Source organism: Copadichromis virginalis, linkage group LG18, assembly GCF_057382275.1.
Source record: "Copadichromis virginalis isolate Kocher_CV1m ecotype Utaka linkage group LG18, C_Virginalis_male_GT1.1, whole genome shotgun sequence".
Taxonomy (NCBI): domain Eukaryota; kingdom Metazoa; phylum Chordata; class Actinopteri; order Cichliformes; family Cichlidae; genus Copadichromis; species Copadichromis virginalis.
This window is the reverse complement of record NC_140635.1, coordinates 6,683,204-6,710,450: the sequence shown is the minus strand read 5'-3', so window position 1 is coordinate 6,710,450 and position 27,247 is coordinate 6,683,204. Positions and strand designations below refer to the sequence as shown.

At 39.2% G+C, this 27,247-nt stretch overlaps 1 long non-coding RNA gene and 1 other non-coding gene across 3 annotated transcripts; both read left to right on the top strand.

Annotated features, from left to right (window-relative positions):
* Positions 1 to 16,300: 16,300 nt before the first annotated feature.
* Positions 16,301 to 16,392, top strand: trnar-ucu (transfer RNA arginine (anticodon UCU)). Its single transcript is given in 2 exon segments — positions 16,301 to 16,337; positions 16,357 to 16,392. It is a non-coding gene; the product is annotated as a tRNA-Arg (tRNA).
* A 4,760-nt stretch (positions 16,393 to 21,152) lies between these two features.
* LOC146687140 (uncharacterized) lies at positions 21,153 to 24,860 on the top strand. 2 transcript variants are annotated; one of them, XR_014916500.1, is made up of 5 exons: positions 21,153 to 21,440; positions 21,883 to 21,918; positions 22,277 to 22,429; positions 22,796 to 22,886; positions 23,481 to 24,860. It is a non-coding gene; the product is annotated as an uncharacterized LOC146687140 (long non-coding RNA). The 2 variants fall into 2 exon arrangements; XR_014916499.1 differs by lacking the exon at positions 21,153 to 21,440 and having other exon boundaries at positions 21,673 to 21,918.
* Positions 24,861 to 27,247: the final 2,387 nt, after the last annotated feature.

The following is a 27,247-nucleotide window of genomic DNA, read 5'->3' as shown; positions in this document are numbered from 1 at the left end:
CAGTAATCATTGTCAGACTTCTACAAACGACTTTCAGTGACATCTTATGGCCATTGGAGATAAAGCAGACAGACAGATGTCACAGAGAGGAAGAGTTAGACAGGCAGGCAGACAGGACGGACGGTGGGCTGGTGTCTAACACGGTCTGATTTGGAGACCAGCCAACTAGGGGGAAACTGTCAAACACTGGCAGGAAGCTGCTGATTAATCTGAGCAGTGATGGAGAAAAACCCCCAGAGAGAGCTGAGAGGGAGTGAGAGAGGGAGAATGAAGGACAGGAGAGGAAGAGAGGAATCCAGCAAAACATGACGAGGTGTGAAAAAGGAGAATGACAGAGGGCAAACTATCCACTGTTATGTTCTAGATATTTTTTTAATGATTTTTATAGAATTGATTCAGTGGTGCCGCTCATCCAACACTCCTGCCAATACAGTGGATTGAATAGAAATTGAACTGAGCAGAACGACTGAGGAGCGGATTGAAAGTGGAATATTAAAAGACAAGGCAGACGGGATAGAAAGGCAGTGATGAAAAGAAGACGGCTGTAAAAAGATGGAAAGGTGTGAAACAAAAAAAGGACAAAGTATTTGGAGGAAATTTGATGTGGAGAATGTGAGAATGTCATGAAAGGTGTGAGATATGAGATATGGTAAACCTGGGCTATTTAAAGAATGGGCACCAGTGTTTCTTTCAGTTTTGATCGCCAACCAAGTATCTATTCATTCCATTACCAACGATTACTCCGATCCAATTCGCAGTGGCAGGTAGTCTAGAAGTCCTGCTTTGCTGTCATGTCCTTCCGGGTAAATGGGATGTGCAAACACTGAAGTGTGTTGTGTGTCTGCCCCAGGGTCTACCCCGATCCTGCAATACCTTCACAGAGCATGTATATCAAATGATTGAATCAATTCCACACTTCAATAACTTTGCTCGTTTCAGCTCAAAGATGCGGTTTATCTCTAAGATAACTCTAGACAGCCAGTGTTCGTGGTGCTGTCTTTATTTTTCCCTGGGCAAACATGATGGTGGCTGAACTTACTCTTCTTTACAGTTTGCGGCGGAAAAAAAAACTGACCACTAGCTCCCATCCAGCTCAATAATATTCAATATTTGCTGCGTTTCTCTTTTCTTATTTACTGTTTTGGAGAATAGAGCTATCAATATTTGATGTGAACTGAATGGTGAATGTGTTTGTGGAGTGAGCTCTGCCTTTGCAGAAAGGAAGATAAAAATGTTCAGCGTCTGTCCAGCTTACCAAATATGACAAAACTCTTTTCAGGTTGATCTGTTTCCTAAACTTGGCCTTCATCTTTTGTATATCTGCTCAGGATATTACCCACCTTTGGTTGCATCGTGGAGCTTATCATTCTGTAGAAACTAACAGCAGGTGAATTTAGCTATGTGTAGAGATAAGAGTAGGTGGACAAAAGGCTCCTGTGTGTTGTCGGTGTGGCAGTGGAGATATTTCACAGCGGCTTGAAATACAAGCAGCAGCCTCCGTGGCTGAAAAATGAAACCAATGTGTAACTGCCAAAAATCTAAACTAAAAAACCTGACGCCACAGATCATTTTCAACAGCTAGCAAGGCAAACTGTGTGTCAAATTACACTGGGCAGCCACGGCCAGTTTGAGGTGCTGATGCATGTAGCTGTGGCTACTTGCTGCTAATGTGAGTCACTGAATGTGAACTCATATAGGTAACGTCCTTTTAGAGCATTAGCATAATCAGATAAAACGCTAAAACTAATTAAACTGTAGCCTGCTCAGGGTTTTGTTGTCTTTTTGACAAATGTAATTGCGTTATTTTGTTTATGTGTTACTTCAGCACTGATTAGCAGATGTCTATGTCCATACGACACGCCTGTAGTGTCTGTGGATGTTCCTTTTGAACCAAGCTAGTGTTAGCTAATAAAATCATCCATACATTCTCTTAACTAATTCAGAATCTGTGGGTGGGCTGGGCATTGTCCCAGCTGTCATTCGGCAAGAAGTGGAGTGCGCCGTGGACAGGTCATCAGGACTAACACATATCCAGACCCAGAACCTTCTTAAGTCAGCAGTAATGAGCACTGTCCCTCATGATAAAATCCAAACTGCCACAAATCCAAACTGCCACAAATCAAGGTTTCACAAGGGTAGCCCCCCCCCCCCCCCCAAAAAAAAAAAAACATTGGGCAGTGTCCATCTTCTATATACAGTCTATGTTCACACACACACAAAACATCAGTGCTGCTGGCTGCCAGATGCGCAGATAGCTTGCACAGACAACATGAAACAAGCAATCTCATTTGTGTGGTCATCATCCACAGTTAATAACGTTAGGATTAAAGATCAAATGATAAATCAAGAGTTTCACTATTTGTATCTTTTGGTTCTTCATTCTGAGGAGCATCTTGTAGTGCAATGCAGTGTTTTCTATGAGCACCTAAAGAAAGAATGGCACAAAGTAGCTCCCGTTCAGACATTTCGCTTTAGCGAGAGCTCAGGTTGACAGTAATGGGTGCATCATCACCTGTGAGTGTTCATTTGTATGCACCATGTTGTACCAGCTGTGGAAAAAAAAAGATTTTATCTTATGGTTTAATGTTGAGATTCACTCACTATCTGAATTTTTAAACATTTAAAGTTTACAGAAACTATTGACAGAGGAGAAGTCATTTTTTCAGCTCCCTGTTTTCCTCGTCTTTTCCTTTCGACCTTGGCTATGTAAAACAGCATTTTTTATTCCCCATTTATGCCATGTTTTCTTTATTTAAATACAAAACGGCCACAAATTTTTTCAGTCAGGCTTTTTAAGATTGCTCCTTCTCAGTTGTATGTTTCTTGGCATTCTGCATTGCAACTTATGCATCCACTCACATTTGGCTGATGCAGAAACAAATAGAATATATTCTATATATAAAACAGAGAGAGAGCGATTCACAATGTCTGCTCTCATAGGAATGTGTTTTCTTCTCTCTTCACTGGTCATCGTCTGGTTCAGATAGGCTTTCATTACACTGTCATTTGTTTCACCTCTCTCCCTTCAGAAAATCACATCCAGACAAACACAGAATTCCTTTGAAATGGCACCGCAGCCATCAGCGACTCGAGAGATTTGCAATTCAGATTCAGATCATTGTGGCAAGAGAAAAGGTTTAAATATTAAATATCCAAAAGTCCAAACCTGATCCTGGTTGATTGCATGTCATGTCAACTGTGAGTTTCCTTTAATTACTTATTTAGTGTGTCGTGGGTGACTCACCCTGATGTAGCGCCACGCTGATGCACTACAAGAGATCACCTGTCGAGGGACTCGATGTTCTCTATTCTGATCTAAATAGAGGTAGTGCTCCTCTCATTGTCAGGCATTTTAATGGTGTCAGCCCACACACAGATGTGAGCGTATGTGACTACATGCATAAAAACACTGTATCATTTTTATAAATAGACCTGCATGCAAAAGGATGTAGAGGGATTCAGTTTAACTCATGCTGGGTTCATCCTCTGAAAAAATAACTGCAAAAACAATACAAGTGAAGTCACAGAATATTTGATTTTTAAAATTTTATTTTTATACATGATTGAAATGATTAATTAATCACGTGACATGACTTTGTATTTCTTTTTATTTGGTCAACTAACTACTTGCTACATTGTGCAATGTGTCTATAGCCAGTGGCCAAAAACTCCAATCATCAAATAGCCACTTGAAGCTGGTCCAAAAAATTAGTCAATTCCAATAGACTGATGTCAAATGGACAATTTTACAGCAAAAAATAAAATTTCAACTTGGTCAAAACTGTACAGGTATTATTTTTTAATAACCGACTTGAACCCGAACCACACAGAACTGGATCTCGTTTGTCCAAAGATAAATGTAATTTGTTCCTTATCATAGTTTTAGTGAGAAATGATATTTATCCATGAGCAGGTATCTGTGTCTGTGCAATGCATCAACACAGTCACTGTGCATTTTCTTTTTTGGCATGGACCGTAAAATGGTGTAGACACTGCATCGGCACTAAACACGCACAAGAGGCATCCGTGGCAGTACCATTTGTAAAAGTATCTGGGAAGATGAAGCTTTTTAAACAGATTTCCATCTATTTTACCTTAACTGAGAGGAAACAGTGAACAAAAAGAGAAAAAAATAACAGAAAAGAGATGGAAGAAAGTGAATTTCTCTCAAAAATAACTGTGGTAGCTAAACCACCACATTCTGCACTTTTAAAAAGAAAAACAGACCTCAGACATATCATTTAATTTCTGTAGGCTCTTCATTTTTTTTTTTTTTTAAGTTTTATCATTTTATATTTATATATATACAGTGGGGCAAAAAAGTATTTAGTCAGCCACCGATTGTGCAAGTTCCCCCACTTAAAATGATGACAGAGGTCAGTAATTTGCACCAGAGGTACACTTCAACTGTGAGAGACAGAATGTGAAAAAAAAATCCATGAATCCACATGGTAGGATTTGTAAAGAATTTATTCGTAAATTAGGGTGGAAAATAAGTATTTGGTCACCTCAAACAAGGAAAATCTCTGGCTCTCACAGACCTGTAACGTCTTCTGTAAGAAGCTTTTCTGTCCCCCACTCGTTACCTGTATGAATGGCACCTGTTTGAACTCATCATCTGTATAAAAGACACCTGTCCACAGCCTCAAACAGTCAGACTCCAAACTCCGCCATGGCCAAGACCAAAGAGCTTTTGAAGGACACCAGGAAAAGTATTGTAGACCTGCACCAGACTGGGAAGAGTGAATCTACAATAGGCAAGCAGCTTGGTGTGAAAAAATCAACTGTGGGAGCAATCATCAGAAAATGGAAGACATACAAGACCACTGATAATCTCCCTCGATCTGGGGCTCCACGCAAGATCTCATCCCGTGGGGTCAAAATGATCATGAGAACGGTGAGCAAAGATCCCAGAACCACACGGGGGGACCTGGTGAATGACCTGCAGAGAGCTGGGACCAAAGTAACAAAGGTCACCATCAGTAACACACTACAACGGCAGGGAATCAAATCCCGCAGTGCCAGACGTGTTCCGCTGCTGAAGCCAGTGCATGTCCAGGCCCGTCTGAAGTTTGCCAGAGAGCACATGGATGATACAGCAGAGGATTGGGAGAATGTCATGTGGTCAGATGAAACCAAAGTAGAACTTTTTGGTATAAACTCAACTCGTCGTGTTTGGAGGAAGAAGAATACTGAGTTGCATCCCAAGAACACCATACCTACTGTGAAGCATGGGGGTGGAAACATCATGCTATGGGGCTGTTTTTCTGCCAAGGGGACAGGACGACTGATCTGTGTTAAGGACAGAATGAATGGGGCCATGTATCGTGAGATTTTGAGCCAAAACCTCCTTCCATCAGTGAGAACTTTGAAGATGAAACGGGGATGGGTCTTCCAACATGACAATGATCCAAAACACACCGCCCGGGCAACAAAGGAGTGGCTCCGTAAGAAGCATTTGAAAGTCCTGGAGTGGCCTAGCCAGTCTCCAGACCTCAACCCCATAGAAAATCTGTGGCGGGAGTTGAAAGTCCGTGTTGCTCGGCGACAGCCCCAAAACATCACTGCTCTCGAGACGATCTGGATGGAGGAATGGGCCAAAATACCAGCTACTGTGTGTGCAAACGTGGTAAAGACCTATAGTAAACGTTTGACCTCTGTTATTGCCAACAAAGGTTATGTTACAAAGTATTGAGTTGTATTTTTGTTATTGACCAAATACTTATTTTCCACCCTGATTTACGAATAAATTCTTTACAAATCCTACCATGTGGATTCATGGATTTTTTTTTCACATTCTGTCTCTCACAGTTGAAGTGTACCTCTGGTGCAAATTACTGACCTCTGTCATCATTTTAGGTGGGGGAACTTGCACAATCGGTGGCTGACTAAATACTTTTTTGCCCCACTGTATGTAGAAAGAGAGATGCCACTGGAATGGAAAATTTGATATGCTTACCACAAAAAAGCTTCGGCATTTGACAGAAACATCTCAACAACATCTCAAATCACTTTACTGTGAAACAGCATCTCTACTTTTGAATACCCCCAATTGAACTAGATATGAAGCTCTGCTAATTAATATAGCTTTTTCATGACCACCTGTCAAAAGCTTTGAACAAAATGAACACAGTACTAATAAACGTTGGGGCAGAACTGTGCTGTAACAGCTCTTTAGGAAATGTGTTTGAATGATTTGATCCTAATTGACACTAAAATGTTCATTTTGAGTTTTTTTCTCAAACACTGTAATAAACCAAGAGGTTTATAGTAGGAATGATTCTCTTAGTTTTTGTGGCTAAATACATCTAGTTGGTAAACTGCAAACAACCTCTACTTATCCCGACAATTGTGTCTCAAAATCCCCTTTCCTCCTCCCCCTCCTCCTCCTCTTGAAGATTACCTGGTGTTGAATGAAGAATGAGCTGTGTCAAGCTCACAAAAAAGCAAGTGAGTTAAGCCTCACTTTCCATTCTTCCATTTAGGGCCAGAAAATGAATCTCCAGATAATGCTCACACCTTTGGCCCTGGGAATTGAAAAGTCCCTATGTGTCTGCAGGATCTAAGGCCATACGGGAATGGGAAAAGGGTCCCAGACGCCATTACAACTCATTTAAAGTTAGATTCCCTTTTCCCCTTGAGTGTATGAAAGCTCTTCAGATTGTAGGGATATTAGCTTCAGTCACCACCACACAGGAGGGAAACCTTTTAAAACGATGGAGTACTTGAGATGGGCTGTGAAGTGTTACTGACTTCGTAGTTTTAAAAAGTTGCTTTAAGTTTTAAGGCCCAGCTTCAAAAACCACCCTGTGATAAAAGCACTCCAAAACATTAAGTAAAATTACCAGTGAATAATACTACTCAAAAAGCAAACCTAAATGATTATATAAGAAGCTTTATGTGATGCATTTTCTGATGACTTCCAGGAACTCTTGACTGATGAAATACAACAACGTGCTGCATGATGGAGTTGTGCTTTTTGTCCCACATTTCAAAAGTAAGAGTGGTTGGCTAAACCAAGGCCTATTCTCAGCCACAAATGGTCATATCAGTATTATTTAAAGACAGAACTGACAATTCCCAAACCTACCCTTAAAGTGTACTGATGCTGGGGAAAAAGACAGACAGATTCAGTGTCATATGCATGGCTTCCCAGATGAATGTGGTTTGACAAGGATGACAAGGAGGACGAATATGATGCGACAGAATATTTTTATTACTGCTATCAAAACAGTGCATGCCTGTGCTACTCTTTCGGTCTATGATTTTTGTCCATTGGTAGACATTTGCCTGGCAGCATGATGACATCACAAAATATGATACATGATGATTGCTCTGTGGATATTAATGTCATGAAATTAGATTTACACAATGCTTTTATAGGTGTCGCCTGCATAAGCACTTCAAATGGGTCATTTTAGTAGGTGGTAGGTGGTTGTTAAGCAACTTGATAATGTCAGAATATCTGACACTGATAAGAATCTTTAGAGGACTAAAATGTGCCTGTGCGATAAGTTTGGTTCTGATCATCTAAGAGAAACGGATTTTGTGTAAATCTAGCAACAGACTGATGCATTTAATACCTTTGTGCCACTGCAAACAAAACATGTAAAAGAATATGGCAAGATTTCTTGCTGCAAAATCTGCTGCATATTTCAACATCTGTTAAAGATTGCAGACTATATAAGCATCGTCTATTAGATATTTGCAGATATTGTCATTAAAAAAAACCCTGCATCTTGAATATTATAACCAGATGAAATTTCTTTTTCTTGCTTATTTTTCGTTGTGCAACAGTGAAATTGTTGCTTTTTGCTTTGCAAGTCTTGTGAAATCAAGTTTTACAAGTCTACTGGAGTATTTTTTTTCCTTGGAGAATCTTCACTGGCTGATTGACAGTTTTACTGCACAGAGCAAGGCCTGTAATCCCAGAGGAGCTGCAGAGGAGACAATGTGGTTCCAGTTCTGGAGCTGTTCCAGCAATCATCAAGGGGGAATGTGAGGTGTCTGGACAATAATATGGACAGGCAGTTGTATTTAGCAGCACTCCATCCCCACTGAATGCAATGTGTTTCCTGAGTTGCCTGACGGTTTGCTAGAATCATCAGGCTAACCGAAACTCTCACTCCATTGTCTCACTAAACTCCTCCCACATCAATGTCTTTGCTTAAGCTACCCCCAGAGCAACTCTCTGCTTGACCAGCTGGTATCTGTCAGCTGCCTCCCGAGTCCTACAGGCTAACCAAGCTACCCTTCAAGTCTCACTGTCATTGTCTGCATGAGAGATGATGTCCCCCTTTTGGACAATGGAGTCCCCAGATGGGGCTCTGTCCACCACCCCACCCAGTCTATCCTAGTTCAGTTACACTAAATGTCAGCAAACAACAGCCAGCACCCATTCCCCAAACAGGAGATGCAGAGAAACAACCGTCTTGTCCACTGGGGAAAACCCCAACAGGTCGCAAGCTGGGGGGAGAGAGATGCAAATAAACCCATCAATACCTGCTGCCTCTAACTGAGGTCCAGCTCCACTCCAGGAGACTGATTTCAGAACCCAAGCCATGCATTGAAGTGAGCCCAACTATCACTCAACCTCACAAACCTTTCTGGTGGAAAAGGAGTCCAAGCAAATTTAAAGATGTATTTAAATCATGGTAAGAGCTTCTGGATGTCAATAAAACACTGAACTGTGAGGTCTCTGCAGTTATTGGGCAGAAAGCAAATGATTCAGATACAAAACCTTAGCTTAGATTTTTAATTACATTGTAGAAACATTTATACTTAGGGAATTGCTGCTTTAACATTGTTTTATCAGTGACACAGTTTTTAAAAAAAATCCACATATCTGAGATTTAAAGCGTTTTATTTGAGCTTATTTTTCTTAAAGAAACTGAAACCTTGTGGTGGAGGACTGGAGCCTAATCCCAGCCATAGAAGGATACCTTGGGTAGTAAGAGGCAGGGTACACCCTGAATAGGTTCCCACTCTATAACACAGAGAGACAGACAGACAACCATTCACACTCACATTCACACCTATGGAAAGTTTAGAATCACCAGTTACCCTAACTCCAATTATTGCTTGTCTGTAATTGGAGTTAGGGTAACTCCAAGAAGGTGTGTATATATATATATATATATATATATATATATATATATTATACACACCTTCTGATTAGTAGATGACCGACTCTACCTCCTGAGCTACATCTACACCAAAGTTAAAATTTACTGTATAACCTGAAGTAAGTAAAAAGCGGAATTTTAGCTTTAAAAACAATGACCAAAAGCACCTGACATTCACTCTGCAGTCAAATGTATCCTATTACTTGCAGTTAATTCGAATGTGTGTCCTAATCTTTTACACAGTGTGTATGTGGTTAAACAGAGAGTCTGTCTCAGGCCTTATACTGTCTGTGTATCCCAGACAGCAGTGTATACTTATGCCAAAAAAGGAAAAAAAAAAGTGTATTTCCTCTGCATGCACATTTCCACACCCTATTTCTGTGTGTGTTCTGTTTGTATATGCATGTCTTCTCAGTCTGTGTGCCCAATCAGCTGTGCGAGGAAACACACCCACTTCACTCTCTTACCAGCCCCGCTCATCCCGGTTGGCTGGGGCCGATCAGAAACACGGCTCCCCGATTGGCCAGCAGCGAAAGAGGCAGCAGTTTGTTGCTGTTGCTAAGATCCTGTTGCTAGGTTCCCGGCTGTTGCTAGGAGACATGTGATGCATTATGGATGGTTGGTTTCCTCACGCAGGAGTGAAACTGAAGGGCTGATGACTGGCACTTCCATCACGCTGTATCGTTTTCTCTCCCTCTCTTTTCATCATCCTCTGTCTTCATTGTGCCGTCATTCTGTCTCTATCATTTTGAAATAAATTCTGACTTACTGTAAGAGCATGACTTAAGTACATGGGCACAGGGTTTACACTCTTAGTGTCTACTTTTAATGGGACTAATACTAAAGAGAGAGAGAGGTCAAAATGAGGATTCAAATGCAGACATAACAAATGGATTCTGCTCAAGTCTACTAAAACTGGAAAAAGACAAAGAAGCAAGCAAGGATCCAAAAAATACAAGGAAAACATAAGGAGACAGACTGCCAAGTAGAGGCAAGTCTATTTATGTATGTATGTATGTATGTATGTATGTATGTATGTATGTATATATATATATATATATATATATATATATATATATATATATATATATATATATATATATATATATATAACAGGAAGGGCCTGTGATGAGTCCAACCGATGGAAAAACAAGTAGATACAGGCGGAAGGCTTTTCTGATATCTCTAAATTGTGCCCTATATTTTCCTCTGTCCTTCATCCTCTTGCTGGTGACTTGAAAATCACCTTACAGGATGTCTCAATTCCTAAAACAGAGGAGGAGACAGGAAAGATGGAGGTAAAGTGTTTTTAACTTCAACTATAACAGAGGTGAGTATACAAACCCCTCACTATTTGTGTTACGTTTGTCACAAGCCCTCTTACACCCGAGATCAAAAAGTACAGCTGTGGTTGTGCTACAAGCAAACAATTTACGATGGAGATGCACCACATGTCACATTTAATTGACATTACTTTAAAATAAGTCTCCAGCAGGGGTGTCAAGGATGTTTTGATAAATGTCGATGCCTTGTGTGTCTTCCTTGCATCCTCTGCTGGTGGGAGTCACTAAGACACTAGGAGAGGTGGCAAGGATAGAGGATTCACAAACTGAGAAATAGAACAAAGGGGAAAGGGGATATGAAAAAAAGCTAAACACTGAGAAACAGTAAAGGATATTAAATTAACGAAAAAGTTAATTTATTATCTGCACAAAATTGGACACCATGACGCAGTACAATATTTGCACTGCTCCTTTGATTAGTTGATTATGTTGGACACTGGTAACTGAAGGACTACTACTCAAACGGATCCATGTCCTCTTCTGATGGAGAACATCAGGAGAGGACATGGATCTGCAAGAAAGTTGTAATTAGTAGTAACTAGTGGATTAACTAACTGAATAAATGAATTGGCAGGAATGAAAGAAATAGGAGGAGGGAATGTCTTCTGAATTAGACTGAAATTCTAAATTTGCTGGCAAAAATCATCCCACCAACACGGTGCTGGCGACCAGTCTAGAACCAGATCTATTCATTCCAACCTAGAAAAGACGACCAACATGGATCCACAAAATTACCGAGTGTGGGGTGGCTGCGAAAGTCTTAATCACCGCTAACTCTTTAGTTACTTGATTAGTTTATATTACATGATAGAACATCGTGGCATGTGACCTATCTGTGGAACACTATTTATCACTTCTAAGAAAGCCTATTCGAGTCCTGCACTCTTTGCAAGATAGTAGCGCCGGCTTCGTGCTTCAAATGTGAAGTATAAAATGAGCATTATTACTTTCGGGTTGTAAGTGCACAGAGGTGCAGCAGCCAATTTTTCCCTCACTCCTCAGAAGACATGCTAGGTCACTCTGCATCAAAGAGCTGCCTCCCTGCCTGATCAAAGACTGTTCGACTGGCTTGATGGACAGTCAAAAATAGTGTTCTCACATCACCTCCACTTTCCCCTGACAGGTTTTCATGTATATGCTCATCAGATAAATTAGATTTTATGCATAAAGTATATATAGAAATGCTGGAGCAACTGTGTATAAATAGGATGTCTCTATAAGCATATTATGAACTATTAGATTTTCACATGATAAACTACACTGCATGAAATGACAGGCAAAGGGCAAAAATTGTTTTGCAATAACAAAGGAAGAACAAAAAATGATGCTATACTTGCAGGTTACACGATTGGCTACATTTGAAATGCTTTCACAGTGATAAAACAAGATTCCCTTATATTTATTCGATATAATTTAAATGCCTCTTTAGATATATGTCATTTAAAGGTTTGTATATTGCAGATGTCACCCACTTGATTTCGTCCCACTGTTTCAAAGCTTCAAGTTTCTGATTTTAGCCTTTGATATCTTGATTTTTAAACCAGACACCACAAGCAAGTCTAAGGTTAACTTGACTGAGGAACTGAAGGGCACCACACACTCAAACTCATACAATGTACACTAAATGGTAGCATCTTTTACTAAATATACATGATACCATATTAAAAGAGACTTGAAAGTGGTCGTTCAATTCAGAAACTCATCAGGAAAGCATTTATTAGGGTCATAGGTGAAGTGAGTAAAATATTCTCTATTACTGGATCCTTTTGGACTGGCTTCATGTGTTAAAATGTTTTGGGGGGGTTTGTTTGCCATCTAAAGCCACATTTTTTAAAGGAACTGTTTAAAGGAGCTTTGAGAATCGGTTTTGTGAGATATCGCAAAGAACTAACCTGAACCTTCTCTTCCAAACACAAATGATGTAATCTCAGCTCTCTTCAAGTGTAACAACATCAGTAAAACAATCAGAGTATGTGCTCTGTGATAATGGCAACTTAAGTGAAACAGAATTTCAACAGAGCTTTTCCAGAGATGTATTTCTGGGTAAACAAAAGTGCAACAAATTAGATTCTCATATCAGGATTTTATCTGGATGTGACTCTTGGCATGACAAATAAGCCCAATGATTTTAATTAGATGTGTAAACTTTGCTGTTTCTGGCACATTGGTTGCCAACGACTTTTTAAGATTTTGCTGCCAAAAAACTTCTTATTACCTTAACAAATCACATTAACAATATTTTTTAGCAGGAAGTGGAATGCAGAATACAGGTAATCAGCCTCAAAAATAGCTTAAAAGTGACCCTTTCTCATATTTTTTTCTCACATTCTGTGATACCAAATTAAATTGCTGGCTGCAAAGATGAACCGCATGTAAAAGGACAAAAAAAGAAAAACTTCCATTACATATTTCCTGTGTCCAGGAACACTTTATGAAGCACACCTGGCCATAGGTGTCCTTCCTCCTCCGCAGTGCTGGATGACATTTGCAGTGACAGAAGTGTTTGGTCTGTGGTCTCAGTCTCTCTCGCTCTCTCTCAATACACACACACACACACACATACACACAAACTACCCATATGGCAACAGAGCCACTCAGTCGCAGCTCTTATCTTTGAAAACTACTCAAGTCTGCACATCGAAAATACCTGCTGCCACTGCCTTTGATTCCCAGGGAAGACAGGCAGACACGTGCGTGTGAGTGAGACAGCCTCAGAGACATGTAGGAATGAGGCGAGTGCGAGTCTGTGCATGATTGCCACAGTGGGGAGTATGTCATCCAGTGTGTGTACAGTTGTTAGAAATGTGCAAGCTGCTGGGACATGTGTATGTGTACACGCGTACATGTACGTGCATGCTTGCTTGCGTGTGTGTGTGTGTGTGTGTGTGTGTGTGTGTACCCGATTCGTGACAAGCCAACTGTGACAGGCTCTAATAGCTCTCAAACACATCCGTCTGAACACACTGCTGCTCATTGTGTGTGTTTTCTCTGTTTTATCTCTGGCTCTGTTATCACTGCAAGTCTTCTCCTCCACTGCCAACACCACCGGAGCGAGACAGATTGAGGAGGAAGTTGGCTGGGAAATGGCATCGATGGAAAGTTCTGCTCTGTGGTGAAACTCTGCGTCTAGACCTTTCTGCAAACATAAAGTACCTGCTTTACAGTCTGACAGCAGAATTGAGCTGGCTAATGAATTGAGGAGGTCTGTTACAGCGAAAAAGGCTCATGGCATATACATATATACATATTAGCCTCTCACTTTTATACACTTTAAAGATTGTCAACGTATAAACTCAGAGACACAGGCCAAATGTGCAAGTAGCTTATTACAACAGGTAGTTACTTTTCCCTTGCAACAGCATGTAGTGGAGACAGTAATTAGCATAACATAGCATCCATGTAGGAAGGTAGTCAGGGTGGATTAATGAGTTGTTGTCAAAGCATGTTTGCAATTTGTTTCCAGTTTTAAACTGAAAGCCAGCATTTAACCATGACCACTTCTACTAAAAAAACACAAAGCATTTAACCCAAACCTTGACGTCTGACGTGATTTCAAAAAACATTACCTCATAGCTGTCTGTGGTTCTCAGATTTTACCTTCAACACGAGTCATTAGTCTTAATGGGTTTTCCATCCACTTGCTAGAAATAAGTCTGGGCTCGAGGAGTCAGAATTGGGAAAACTTTTCTGAACTCATAAAGATGCCACAGGGACAATCCAGTGTCTAAATGTCAAACAATCTCAATATATTGGATTCAAAACCTCTAAAAATAGTTATACTGAAATATTCAGAATTACTTCTTAAAGTTGCCTTAAAAGTATGCATGACTTTTAACGGAGACAGAGAATACTAAAAGAATCAATACCTTCACTGTCAGAAAAAAAATTTAAAAAAGAAAAGTGGTACTTTATAAGACTTGATAAATTGATAAAAGGAATTTAGTCTTACATTTCTTACCTGCAAAATATACAAACAAATATATAAGACATAAAATCTTCACCTTGCAACATACAGAAGCAAAAATATATTCAGTTATTCAAATCCTTCATGTCCACCGACACAAATCATATCTATAACAGTTCCATTCCCCTCTTAATTCTCCCACGTGCACATGTCAGTTTTGTCCTGCAGCCGCACATCATTTGTAATTATGTAAAACAGTCCGTTCTTATTGCATGGAGGAAAGCAATTTTTCTATGCAAATGGTTAAATTCCCTGTGAGGGCCGCTAGTGGAAGCATGCTTATAAACGTGCTAATGATGAATGACGGCGGGTGATATTGGGGTCACTGCACGTGCGACACTGATGAAAATGCTAAACTAAATGCCAGAAGTGTCCTCACAACGAGTGAACTGGGTAAAAGAGATGGGACATGGTGGCGCATTTATTATCCAATTGGGTGAAGCAATAACGAAGAAAGATCAGAGTGATTTGAATCATTTATTTTTTCTTTCATTTTGAATCATTTTCTCTGACTTTGTTTGAGATAATAGTACAAATCCTACACAGTAAATACACAGAGCGCTGCATGCTGAAATTGTGTGTAAACCACTTGACCTGGACTCATTCACCTTTTAAGATTTCTATCAGTAAAAAGAGAAACTCTTGGTTTTCCCAACCCTGAATGTCAAGGTAATGACTTCAGCAGGGGTTCAGCTTAAAGCAGTCTGGTCATGCTTCTCTGACCTCACAAATAATGTTTGTTCAAACTTAATACGATTTATAAAATAATTTTAATTGTGAAAGTGCAGGATTTAATTTTATGGAACCAAATTCCATCATCTTTGTTGTATCATTATGGTCCAGTGAATATTCTTTCGCTATCCGGTCGTAAAGTCTGACGTCATTAGCCATGTCTGGGCCTAAACTCCGCTGCAGGTCCATATATCAAACGATCACTATGGCATTACTGAGAGTTGAAAAACTGTCTAAAGTCTTTAATCTTTAATAAAATGATCAGCGTTCTGCTCTACCAGGTGTAACAATTGAGTTTAACATCCAGGCATCCATGAAAACGGAATTTATGACATTTAACGGAGTTAGAAGTTAGCAGGAAGTTAGCTCGCTAGCTTCTATCTAAATACAATATAGCATGTCCTGACTGCGGGGTTTTGGAAACAAATTAAAACGTACAGCTCTGTTATCACTTCCAACATAAATGAAGACAGAAAGCTAAACAGCAGTGACGTTTGTAGGGTTACTGAAGTTTGGCTAGCTGGTATTTAATGATGTGCTACGTGACCGCTAGCGACACAGCTATGTTAGCATAATATAAACAAGCTAACTTTTTTTCCACTTGATAAAAGTTAACGTGAGTGTTCTCGGTGGTCAGGAACAAATGTAATCGCATGGCAGGATGCTGTAAAAGGACCAAACTTCAGCTAGGAGAACAACTGAGATAATCCATCCACAATACGAGGTTAGTCATTCATATACTGCTGCATGGGCTGGGCTGTAGTTACATCATAAGGTTTTAAAAACTGAGCTTAAATAAATGATTAGCGGTAATAAAAGCCGAGGGAGGTCAACAGTGATCACTGACTGTTTTAGGAGCTTTTTGAGATTAAATAGAAGAAAATACATAACATTAAACATGTTAACAACACAAAAGCCATATTAAACGCAGACTACTTTGGACCCGGAAGTAGGATTTGTCACGTCATCACTTAACGACCGGATTAGTCACATAGTGGTCAGAAAATTAGCATATTTTAGTGCAATGGATATAGCTAGCTGCTTTTTTAAGGCACAGGGATATAGGTTATAGGATTTAGGTTTAAGTTCCAATGCAAGAAGCAACAAAAAATGATTAGGGGATGCAACATATAACAGGCTCTGTGGCGCAATGGATAGCGCATTGGACTTCTAGTGATTCACTTCAGATGTAATTCAAAGGTTGTGGGTTCAAGTCCCACCAGAGTCACTATTTAACTGAGGGACCTACCTGAGGTTCTATCTATAACACAATTACATGACCTTTAATTAGGAAAGAAAAGTCACAGTTTTTCCTTTTGTTTTCTACTGTACCTTTTCTGTTTTCATTACAGAGTGTCCACATACTAATGGATGAACCATTACAGAAACATAAAAAATATTTTGGTAATTACTAATACAGTTACTGTAGCATGAGCCATTGAGTGGTGGTCTAACAAATTTGTTAAGTGTTCAGTTTTGTGACAAGTTAATGCATTGAATTGCACTTTACGCAAGGCTTTAGGGGACAAAATCAAACATAAGCTAAAAGACAGACATTTAACATTGTTACATGCCTGTAGTCTTATAGCATTACATACTGCAAAGGACTGAAGTCTATTGGATTATTCTGCATGTGGATAAAAAACTGTATGTGGATAAATTTTATGAGACCAGCTTGAAATTCACAGTTTCCTTAAATCATAAGAAAAAATACTCAAACTAAGTTTTACATTCATAGGATGGATTAACACTTTTTTTTTTACCCTTGCAAAAGATTTTTGATATCTTCTTACTAATATTACCTTTTTATTAGATTTTCTTAAAGTCTGAATTTGTGAAACAATGCTCGGTCTCTTGAAAATATAAGATAATTATGTTCTGGCTCCTGGATATGTTGTGTTTGAGTTTCTTTGAGTTTGCTGTTTATAAGTCTTATTTCTATTATGCCAGTGCCCCAGTCTCTCCCAATCTTGTCTCTGTGTTTTGTTATCCTTTCAGTCTCTCCAGTCTGTCATGTCTCATTGTCTGTTTACCCCCAGTAGTATTATCAACTTAGTAGTTTGAGTAGTGTTAGTCTGAGTCTCAGTATTTATTTGTATGTGTGTTACTTCCTGTTTTATTTTGATACTCTCTCGTTCTTGCATGTTATATTCAGTTTTGCTTCCCCTGTCATGTCAGTCAGATTCTGCTCAGCTGTGCATCCAGGTGTGTCCACTCTGCCCTAATCTCCTCCTGTGTAAATACCATCTGTGTCTCCCTCTGTTCTCTGTCATGTCATCCACTTGAGCTGTGTGTTTTGCTTGCATTAGTTTCCTTGTAGTTTTCAAGCTTCCTAGTTTGTAGTTTTTACCTCGCTAGAGTTTTTGTATTCCTTATGTTTTGTGTTTATAACCTAAAGCAATAAAGTTGCCTCTCTTAGTTTACCCATGTCTCTATCTGGCAATTTGGTCCTGCCTTGCCTGTCACACAGCCGTACATGACAGGAACACTAAATCTTGGTCTCACAGGAAGCCCTGAAACATTGGTCACAGTACCCAGAGGTCAAGTCATCATGGGCAGTTAGAAAAGTTATGTGACCTTTATAAAGGTACTTAACCCCAGTGAGTCAGTGGCAGACGCCTGTTAGTGTGGGCAGCTGCTAGGTGGCACATTTTAAAGCTGTGTTTTTATGCTTGAGATTTATTTTATGTGGCATCAATAAACCCAATGAAAGAAAAACCAGTTAAAACTGTGTTGAAACACCGAAAATGTGTGTGATTGCCATTTGAGGTGAATCGCTGAGAGGAGTCATTCTGTCCACAACATCTCCTATTGATTACTAAACATAGGATATGCAACTGCAAACTGCTCAGAGACTAATGTACAGACAGGGACAAAAATATTTGTGAACTTGAGTAAGCTCTTTCTGAGTTCTTGCAGGAAGAATAAGAGTTGCCCATTAACAGACAGACAGTGTCACTGCCAACAGCGGCTCTGTGGTTTTACAAATCTGGTTGATGATTTTGAATAGCAACATGACTGCTCGCTTTGAGCACAGAAATGGATCCTCATTCGCTACCAGCAGAATGAATGACAACATTTTTACTTGAGGCGTTGAGGGGACTGATAGCCACAGTGGCATGCTCAGGCATCTTGTTTCGATGTTAAATAAAGTGGTCTACTCAGAGTCTCAACGTATAATGCTGCAGTCTGAGGGGAAAAAAAGTCGAGGCAATTATATTTCTGTCCCTGTTTCACTTCTATTGAAAGTTTCCACAGTAATTTATTTTCTGAATAAGTTCCATGACCTCTCAGGCCTCTAAAAACCTGTTTAAATTCCCCATTGTACAATTTATTTCAAATATGCCTATGTGACAAAAGGAAAATAAACATTCATTTTCTCAGTCCTGAAAACTTAATTTTTACAGCAGTAGCAACAATTGACAAGATGGTAATAAAAAATAATGACAACTTTACAACAATTTTTCAGGGCTTCCTAAACTTCCTGTGCATCAAGGACCAAAATTCAGCAGAAAAAGGAAATGTGCATTAGTTAATTACAGTACCAATGCGTCATCTACTCTAAAATGATAATTTATATATTTTTAATAATAGAATTTTTCAGGCTTCTTGTTATTTTTGTATAAACTCCAACAATGAAGTAATCAGAACTGTAGAATAAAATGCTCAACTTCTAAACTTTTGACTAGACTAGAATTTTTTTCAACTTACCTTTTTTTTTAGTATTTAATGCTGTTCAAGACACGGTCAGATCAAACCAGACATCTGTAAAGAACAGACTGTGTTATGCAGAGTTATGCAGACTAGCAAAACAGCAACATTCAGTATAGCAACATTATCAATGCAAACTGATTTACTTTCATCTTGATATAACAAATTATATTTTTCTAAATTCTAAAGCAATTTACAAAAACAGATTTTTTTTAATAAAATAGAATAATATTTATTGCCAGTCCATCCATTTATCCATTTTGTTTTCACCCAAAATCAGACTGCATGATGATGGACAAAGCAGTAATTCACGGTATTCCAGACATCCTTCCTGATCCCACATTCTAGTTCCTCTTGGGCATCCTAGGGCATTCCCAGCTTGATGAGATATAATGTCTCCAGCAAGTTCTGGGTCTGCCCAGTGATCTCCTCCCAGCTGGATGTGCTTGGAAAACCTCCAAAGAGATGCACGCAAGAAGCATCCTGATTAGACACCTGAACCACCTGAGTTGACTCCTGGAGCATCACAATGAAGCAGCGGCTTTGCTCTTAGCAGCGGCTTTGCTCTTAGCACCATCCAGGAGTCTGAGGTCCAGCCACCATTCACGATTACCAAGATTGTATGGCCACAGGTCTAACTGAAAAAAGGATGGTTTAAAGGGTTTTGATTCTTCCTTGTTGAAAAATTGCTACCTAATTACAGAGGAGGGGTTAGCATCCCTCTGATCCTGGGAAACAGCCACTGGTATAGTCTCGAAGGGTAAATCGGTTCCAGGTGAGGGGACAGACTAAGAAAAAAATCTCTCAATAATTCACAATTCACAGTTTGAGAACCTTGCTGGGTAGCAGGAAGAAATAACCTCCACTGCCATGTAGGCCCATGGGTTGGATACTATGCAGCCTGGGTGGCAGCCAAAAGCAGGGGTCTTGATGTGCCGGTGTCTTTAACAAACTAAGCTTTTAAACACATCTGCATAGAGGGAAGAAAATGGCACAAGATGGAGTAGTTTATATAGACACTCTGCAACACTTGTCAGTCACACTGGTTGCTTCTGTGACTGGTCAGAATGTGTGTTGATTTGAACTGTGTACTATCTCCTTTCCTTTTCATAAAGGACGGTTCAGTGTATCCTGTGTGGTAATGCAGGAACCAATGAGGTATCTTTCCTTTGTATTTGGAGAATTCGAACAGCTCTTACTGTGCCACGGACACAGTACCTCTATTATTTCACTCACTCATTCCTAAGCAAAACTGACTTTTCAAAATGCAATGAAGGCGATGCATAAAGGTGGAGACACAGTGGATATGAACTGACAGGACAAATGATGAAAAATGCCATAAACCAAACCATCATAAGCAATGCTACAGCACAACAAGCATGTGCTGTTTGGGGCTGTATGATGGAGACAATAGCTGGCTCATCTATCTCACATCAATCCCCAACAAAGTCCCCCCATTATCAGTTTTCTTATCTGCTTATCTGACTGGTTGTAAGGAGCCGGAGTCTAACTCTGATGATATCGACTGAGAGGTTGCCAGTTTGTCACAGACAGACAAGTAGTCGTTCTCTGACATTAACACGTATAGTGAATTCATAATCACCAGTCAACCCAACTGGGGCAGTATTCACTGATACCAAAAATCTTTTGGATCTATAGAGCTGGCAGCATATGAATGGAGGTCTCAGGATAATTATGGCATTATTCATTAAACTGTGTGTTCTATTACATATTCTGAATTAGGGTAATAACCTTTAATTCTTATTACAACAATAGCCCTCATTTATCACATAAGATACACTTGGTGTTACTTGGTGTTCAGGATTGAGATCAGTTCAGATTTTGGCAGAATTATGAACAAAAGTCAAAGAAATCAATTCAATAATTAATTAATCAATGAATCTTAATCACTAGTTCTTTTACCCATATAAAACTTTAAAATGTCCACATTATGAGTGAGTCAAAGATCTTGGGCTTCAGGCAAACAAGTGAGGGACGTTCTTTCCTAACCTTTTATTTAACACCAACAACACTTTTTATTACTTTTGGACAACGGAGATGATCTTCTCCATTCAGTTGCTCCCTTTAGGGGTCACCATATCATCTCACAATATCCCTGGCATCCACGCCATCATTCTTACGTCCTCCTGTCATGATCTGGAGTTTGTGACTCCATGTTTATGTTTTAGTAGTTATTATTATTCTGGGTTTTGTTTTCATGTTCCTATGTGTTCCCCAGTCTGTGTGAAGTTTTTGCGTTGTGTCATTGGGTGTACACTGAAAAAAAGGGACTGGCCATCTCTTGGATTTATGTAAGCATCTTGCATGCATTTAACACAATTGCCTCATGTTTTAAAGTTAAATGTAACTATATAGTGTAAAAACTACATGATATGCAGAAAGGGTGTATTAAATTGTTCATATCATGTTCAGGTGACGTAAGTCAATAAGATAGCAACGTTAAATCTCGTGAAACCACGCGTGATTTCATCTCGCGGGCTTTGGATCGTGGTTTAAAAAAGGCATCCATCTCAGTCAAGTCGAGCAGCCAACTCTACGTTTTTGGTATGTCTTGATTTTTTGAATTCATTTTTACCATAATTCAGCCAAATGTAGTTAAACGTCTAGAGTGTCGCCATGTAACATGCTAAAAAAGAGCCGTTAGCTTATTTGCTGTTTTATCTGTTGTCAAAGAATTGGCGCTTTTTCATTTGAATTTGTCTTTGGCACAAGAGCCGTAATATCACATTAAACCTAATTACGAGGCACTCATAACATAATTTGGTTTAATGTGTGAATAGATTTGTCAACTGACTCTTCAGTTACATTGTGTATTTACTGCACCGTGGTGTTAGTGAGATTTTGGACATTGAACAGCTTTAGCTAATATCATCAGCGGCATTATGCTAGCTTACATCCCTACCCCTCCTGCCCTCACCTGCTGTCCTTTTGTTTTTGTTTTTTTTGCTGCACATTGAGAGATTACCTCTATTCTGCATTTCACCAGGAGTCAGCTGATGGATTGTGGGTTCAAGGTGTTATGGTAAGAAAGTATATTCTATTTTCGTTTCTGTAACTTAATTATAATAGGTTTTTTATAATTATTAGGTGCATGCATACTCACCCTATTAATACAACTGAGAGATCCAAAATCTGCCATAGGTTTAACTTATACCTGTATGTATTGCCAGAAAGGTGATTACTGGACTCGCATTAATGCACACTTGAACTGAAATGAGGTTGTAACTTGTGGGTTGTTGGGTTGCAAATCAGAAACAAACATCTTTGGATTTTTTTTAATCCCATAAGATCTGGAAACACAGTTTTTATTCAACAAAACATTACTGATTAACCAAGCACAGTGCCTGCTGTTATTTCAAAATAATTTTATGTCATTTCAGATAAAATGCAGCATTCCAGTGCATCCCAACCATGCCTTTACAGTCAAGGTTTCTGACGGAGCTGAGTTTTTCTCTGACAGTCTGCTGAAAGTGTTTGCAAAGTGATCGGGGGAACAGGGCACAAAGCTAAAGGATGTAGCTGCCATAATGACAGTAAGAACTTTAAAATTCTTTAACTACAAAGTGTATATGTATTGCATTAGGTCAGTAAAAGATTTTTATGCTACATCCATTGAAACAGTCAACTATTACCTGTGAGTAATGATTCCACTAAAAGGATGCCATAATTTTCGTCATGCATTTACTGGCCCACTGAGAAAAAATTATCTTTTTTTAAAAATAAATGTTCTGGAAACTATATATCCATAAAGTTGATGTCAAACAGGAACTTTTGATATTGCTTTGTAGATGCTGGTGTTGCATGTTGACTGGTTTAAAAAGTCAAGAGTTTTTGTCTGGGATCATTTTCTTCTGTGCTACTGAAAAGTTCACAAATCTCTGTTTTCTTTGTTATAATAGTCAAGGATGACATTAATGCTCGGAGTCCCTCATCAAAGTGCTCCGCATCTGTGTGAAAGACAATTGCAACATCTTGGTGCAGGAGTTCATGGTGAGTGTTTTATGAGTAGATTGTGGCTTTGCAACATTTAAAAATGCATTTAGTTATCCACTTGATCCTCATTGGACTGGTTAGGACCAGTAGTCCTCTTTAATAATTTGAAGTTCACATGAGGCCTGGTAGTGAACTCGGCCGCCGGCCCTTGAGGCCCCATCCCCACCCCTGTATTAGGGGTCACATCAGTGTGAAAAAACTTTAAATTTGTCATTCTAATGAACAAAGGAAAATCCCACCAATATTTATATTAACTTTTGTTTGAAAAAATGACCAACTGACCAACAGCTAACCAAATTGTGGGGCTGAAAGTCTAAATTCTAACATCTTCTGAGTGACATAACCTGGATTTCTGATGGGCCGGTGTCTTTCTAACAAAAACTAATGTAAAGCATTTGAAATTATTATGTTTTTCACCCTCTCTTAGAAACTCTGTTAGACCATGAATGGCAGCATGGCAGGCCACTCTTTGGCTATAGCTATTTACTATGTTGCTTGCATTGGTTTAAATTACTCTAACATTAGAACTGGTAGATTCAAAAGAGATGAGTTTAAAAAGGAATCTTAAAGAAATGTTTTGTGTTTAACCAGGACTTGACTGAGGCCACTGCACAGATTGAGAAAACCACAATGAACATCTGTCTCCAGAGGATGCGGCAGGCAATGACTTTTCTGATGTTGTTCTTCAAGATCTGGATAACGTGACCTTTGCAGTAGCCATGCTGTTTGGACCTTTTTTATTCCTTCAACATGAGTTACCCATCACAACTCTGCTACACTTTTGAGGTGATTCAATGGGTGGTAATGGAGTTGGATGCAACTCAGCTCTCAAGAAAAGCTCACAACTAAGACAAAACTGCTCCTGCAACGAAGCTCACTGTTATGCATGTGAGGTGACCAGCTCTAGGTGAGAGGACATTTAAATCTCACACTTGTTCTGCTGCATTTTTGAAGCTCAATTCCAGGAACGGATCGCAGGGTTCATTTTTATATACTCTGCAACTGCCATGAGGACGAGCCGTTTTTTGTTGTTGTTTGTTTTTCCTTTTGCTCTGTACAAGTTCTGTTTGTCTGTTTGGCAGCATTTTTAAATTTCTCTTTGTATTTTTTCTTTCTTTTACTAGTGAAGAGATGTAGCGTGAACAGTTATACAGTCTAAATATCCCATATGGGTCATGTGAAATGGTATTTTCAGTTTCATTCAGTTGAAGTAAAGAACGTTGAATATTTCTAAGTGTGCTGTTTTGAACCAAGATGTCACAGTATGATCAGTGCTGTAATTTTTGACAGTCACTGTATGAATGTTATTTTTGCGTCTCTTGAATAAAGGTTTTGACCTGCAAGTGCTAATTTCTTTAGTTATTGGGGTAAAATGGGTAGTGTTAATAGGAAGGTGTTTGCCAATTCAGTAACCTAATTTAATGTTAATGGAAACTAACATTACCTCAAATTGTTTAGTCATAATTGTTGTTTAACTGAATCTTGACGTTAGAGGCCTTAAATAGAATGTTTTGTATTGTTCTTTCCCAACATTTTTCAAAAGAAACAGTCCAATTTCTTTGCTGTGATTGATTCCAGAGAACACGGAAGAACTGACATTATTTAACTGTTGATTTATATAGATTCAGTAGAGGAGTAATGTCAGTTTAATTCTTTACCTACTGTCAATGCAGTGAAATTAGACATTTTGTTTTGAAAGGTTACTGGTGGATGCCAGCAACCATCTTGGAAGAGAACAATACAATCTGTTATAAGGCCTCCATTTGAAAATTGTGTATTTGATACTAGAATATAATAGCAAAATGTAATTTGAAGATAACATGTAGTATTTAAGTGACCAAGTAGTATTGGGTAAAAGTTATTGAATCGTGTTGGGATAACGTGAGAAAATTGTGAAGGATTAAAATATTCCAAGAGCTCAAATTACTTCATCAAAACATGTTTAAGTCACATTTTATCAACACAAATTGCACAAGTTTATTGAACATGAATAAATCGTGTTAATTTAACTCAATTGTTTAAGTTGCTGCCAAAGCAAAACATCTGTGTGCAACAAATGTCCACCATTGAATTAAGTAAATCCAACAACATATTTTTTTCAGTGTATGTGTTTCCTGTTTTATTTTGAAGGTCTGCGTCTTATGTGAGTGTTTTCAGTTTGCCTCCCTAGTCTCGTCACGTTAATCACTCCCAGCTGTGTCCCCCACCTGTGTGTGATCTCCCTGTGTTCTCTGAGTGTTTTTATGTCTTGTCTTCTGTCTTAGTCGTTGCTTGTTCGTCTGTGTTGTTTCCCCTCGGTCTCCCTGCGTCTCTCCGTATGCATTTCCCCGGACCTCCCTGCATCTTCGTTTCTGGTTTGTTTTGTTAGTTTTACCCAGTTTAGGTTTCCGGTTTCATGTTCACCCACCATTGCTGTTTGTACCCACTCCTGTAAATAAATACTCACCTGCACCAGAGCTGCCACCTTTTGGGTCCTTTCTACAACTCCACACGTCTGCCACACCGGACGTGACAATTCCTCCATTATATCTACAAATCTTCTCTCTGATCTTCCACCAGCATCCTCTGTGTTTGTCCAGATCATCTCAGCCTTTCCTCATATGCCTTTATGTCTCCACCCACTCCACTCTGTCACCAGTGCAAACAGGAAGGGGCTCAGAGCTGATTCCTGATCTACTCCCATCTCTAGCTTGAATACACCTGGCACTCATCTATTGTGGTCACCAATGTTCCCTCTAAGCTGCGCGCGTGCGCAATTGCGCACTGCTGGCACGGTCTCTGAGCACAGAAAATCTGCGTTGCGCACAAATTTTTTTAAAATTAAAACTTTAACAATTCTGTTTTGCAGTGTTAGTCAGTAAGTGACTGGCTGGGATTAGAACGATGTCACCTTCTCCCATAGTCCAGCCAATAATGCGATTCGCATTCGTATATACGCAGCTAATCAACACCGTTGACAGGCTATGACAGCGTCCTTATGTGCCGACACCGGTGTTTTAGCTAGCAAAGCGGCGTGGCTGATGTGGAGTGAAGTCACGTTAATGACAACGTTTACAACCATTGGAGATGTGAGCAGGACAGACGGAACAATTGACAGAAAAAGTGTGGACTTTATACCAGTTTTTAAATTGTGTTGATAGGCCACGTAAAACCAGAGTTATGATAAAAATATACGCAATGTTTGGTTTTCTTCCTGAATATTATCGTTGTTTATATTTACTGCGGGAAGAAACGGTAAAAACTGTGTTTTATAAGGAAAACGCTCGAAAGCACTCTCCACCTGTGAGCGAAAACAACGCCAAAAAAACCCCACTCTTTCCTATTGGTGGAAAAATGTACCATGTTGACCAATCAAAAAATTATATGGCAACATGGCATTTAGTTGTTTAGGAAGGGGGGAAGTTTTAGGAGTGACAGCGGTGTTTTGAGATGTGAGAGATTTGCGACGTTTAGCGCAAATCTTGTGATGTTAGTGTGTAGTGTAGTCAATAGTTTTGACTACACTACACACTGTGTCAGAACAATGAGGCGACTACTGAATGTTACAGGTGTTACGGGAGTGATACATCTCCTGTTGTCAGGCCTGCAGGTATCAGGCTGTGGTTCTCCTTTATCTCATAGTAGACATAAACTATTTTTTGGAGTGGCACAAATAATTTGTCTATAAATAGTTGCTGCAAAAAACTTTGTTTGCATAACTCAGTTACTTTTTGAAGAAGTAACTATATAATTAATTGCCCAACATTGGTCATTATTTACTGTACTTTGCAGACAGAGAGTTACAGGACTCTCTCCCAGACCACAGACTCATATTCATAATACAAGTCAGAGCTTTATAAAAAAAAAAAAAAGAAGAAAGAAAGAAAGCTGTGTTTTCAAAATTGGAGTTCAGGTTATTTTTACTTCCAATAGTGTTAACATACTACACAGGTCAATGACTAGATTTCTTTACATTTTCATTGTAAGTGGGCTAAAGCAGTTAATTAAAAGTAGTCTAACATAAATGCTGTAATTTGATTATTTTAATAAAACCATGTAACTTGGATCGATTCGATGCTGGCGTGACCACAGTGCACATGTCTGCTGTTGCTCACAGTGGTCCAAGGGACCGCTCAGTGAGTTTGTGTGTTCGCTCAGACACATGAAAAATTAGAGGGAACATTGGTGGTCACCCAGGACACGTGCAGAGAAACATTTCTAATTCCCTGTGTGAACAAATATACTTAGAGCTGTTCTCGTGTTAATGTTGATTCCAAATACATGATAATACTATGTGTGAACAGGCCCTTTGTAGCTACTATCAGGCAAACCAAATCTCAGGGACTAAAATGTGTGCACATGTATTCAAACTGCAAGGT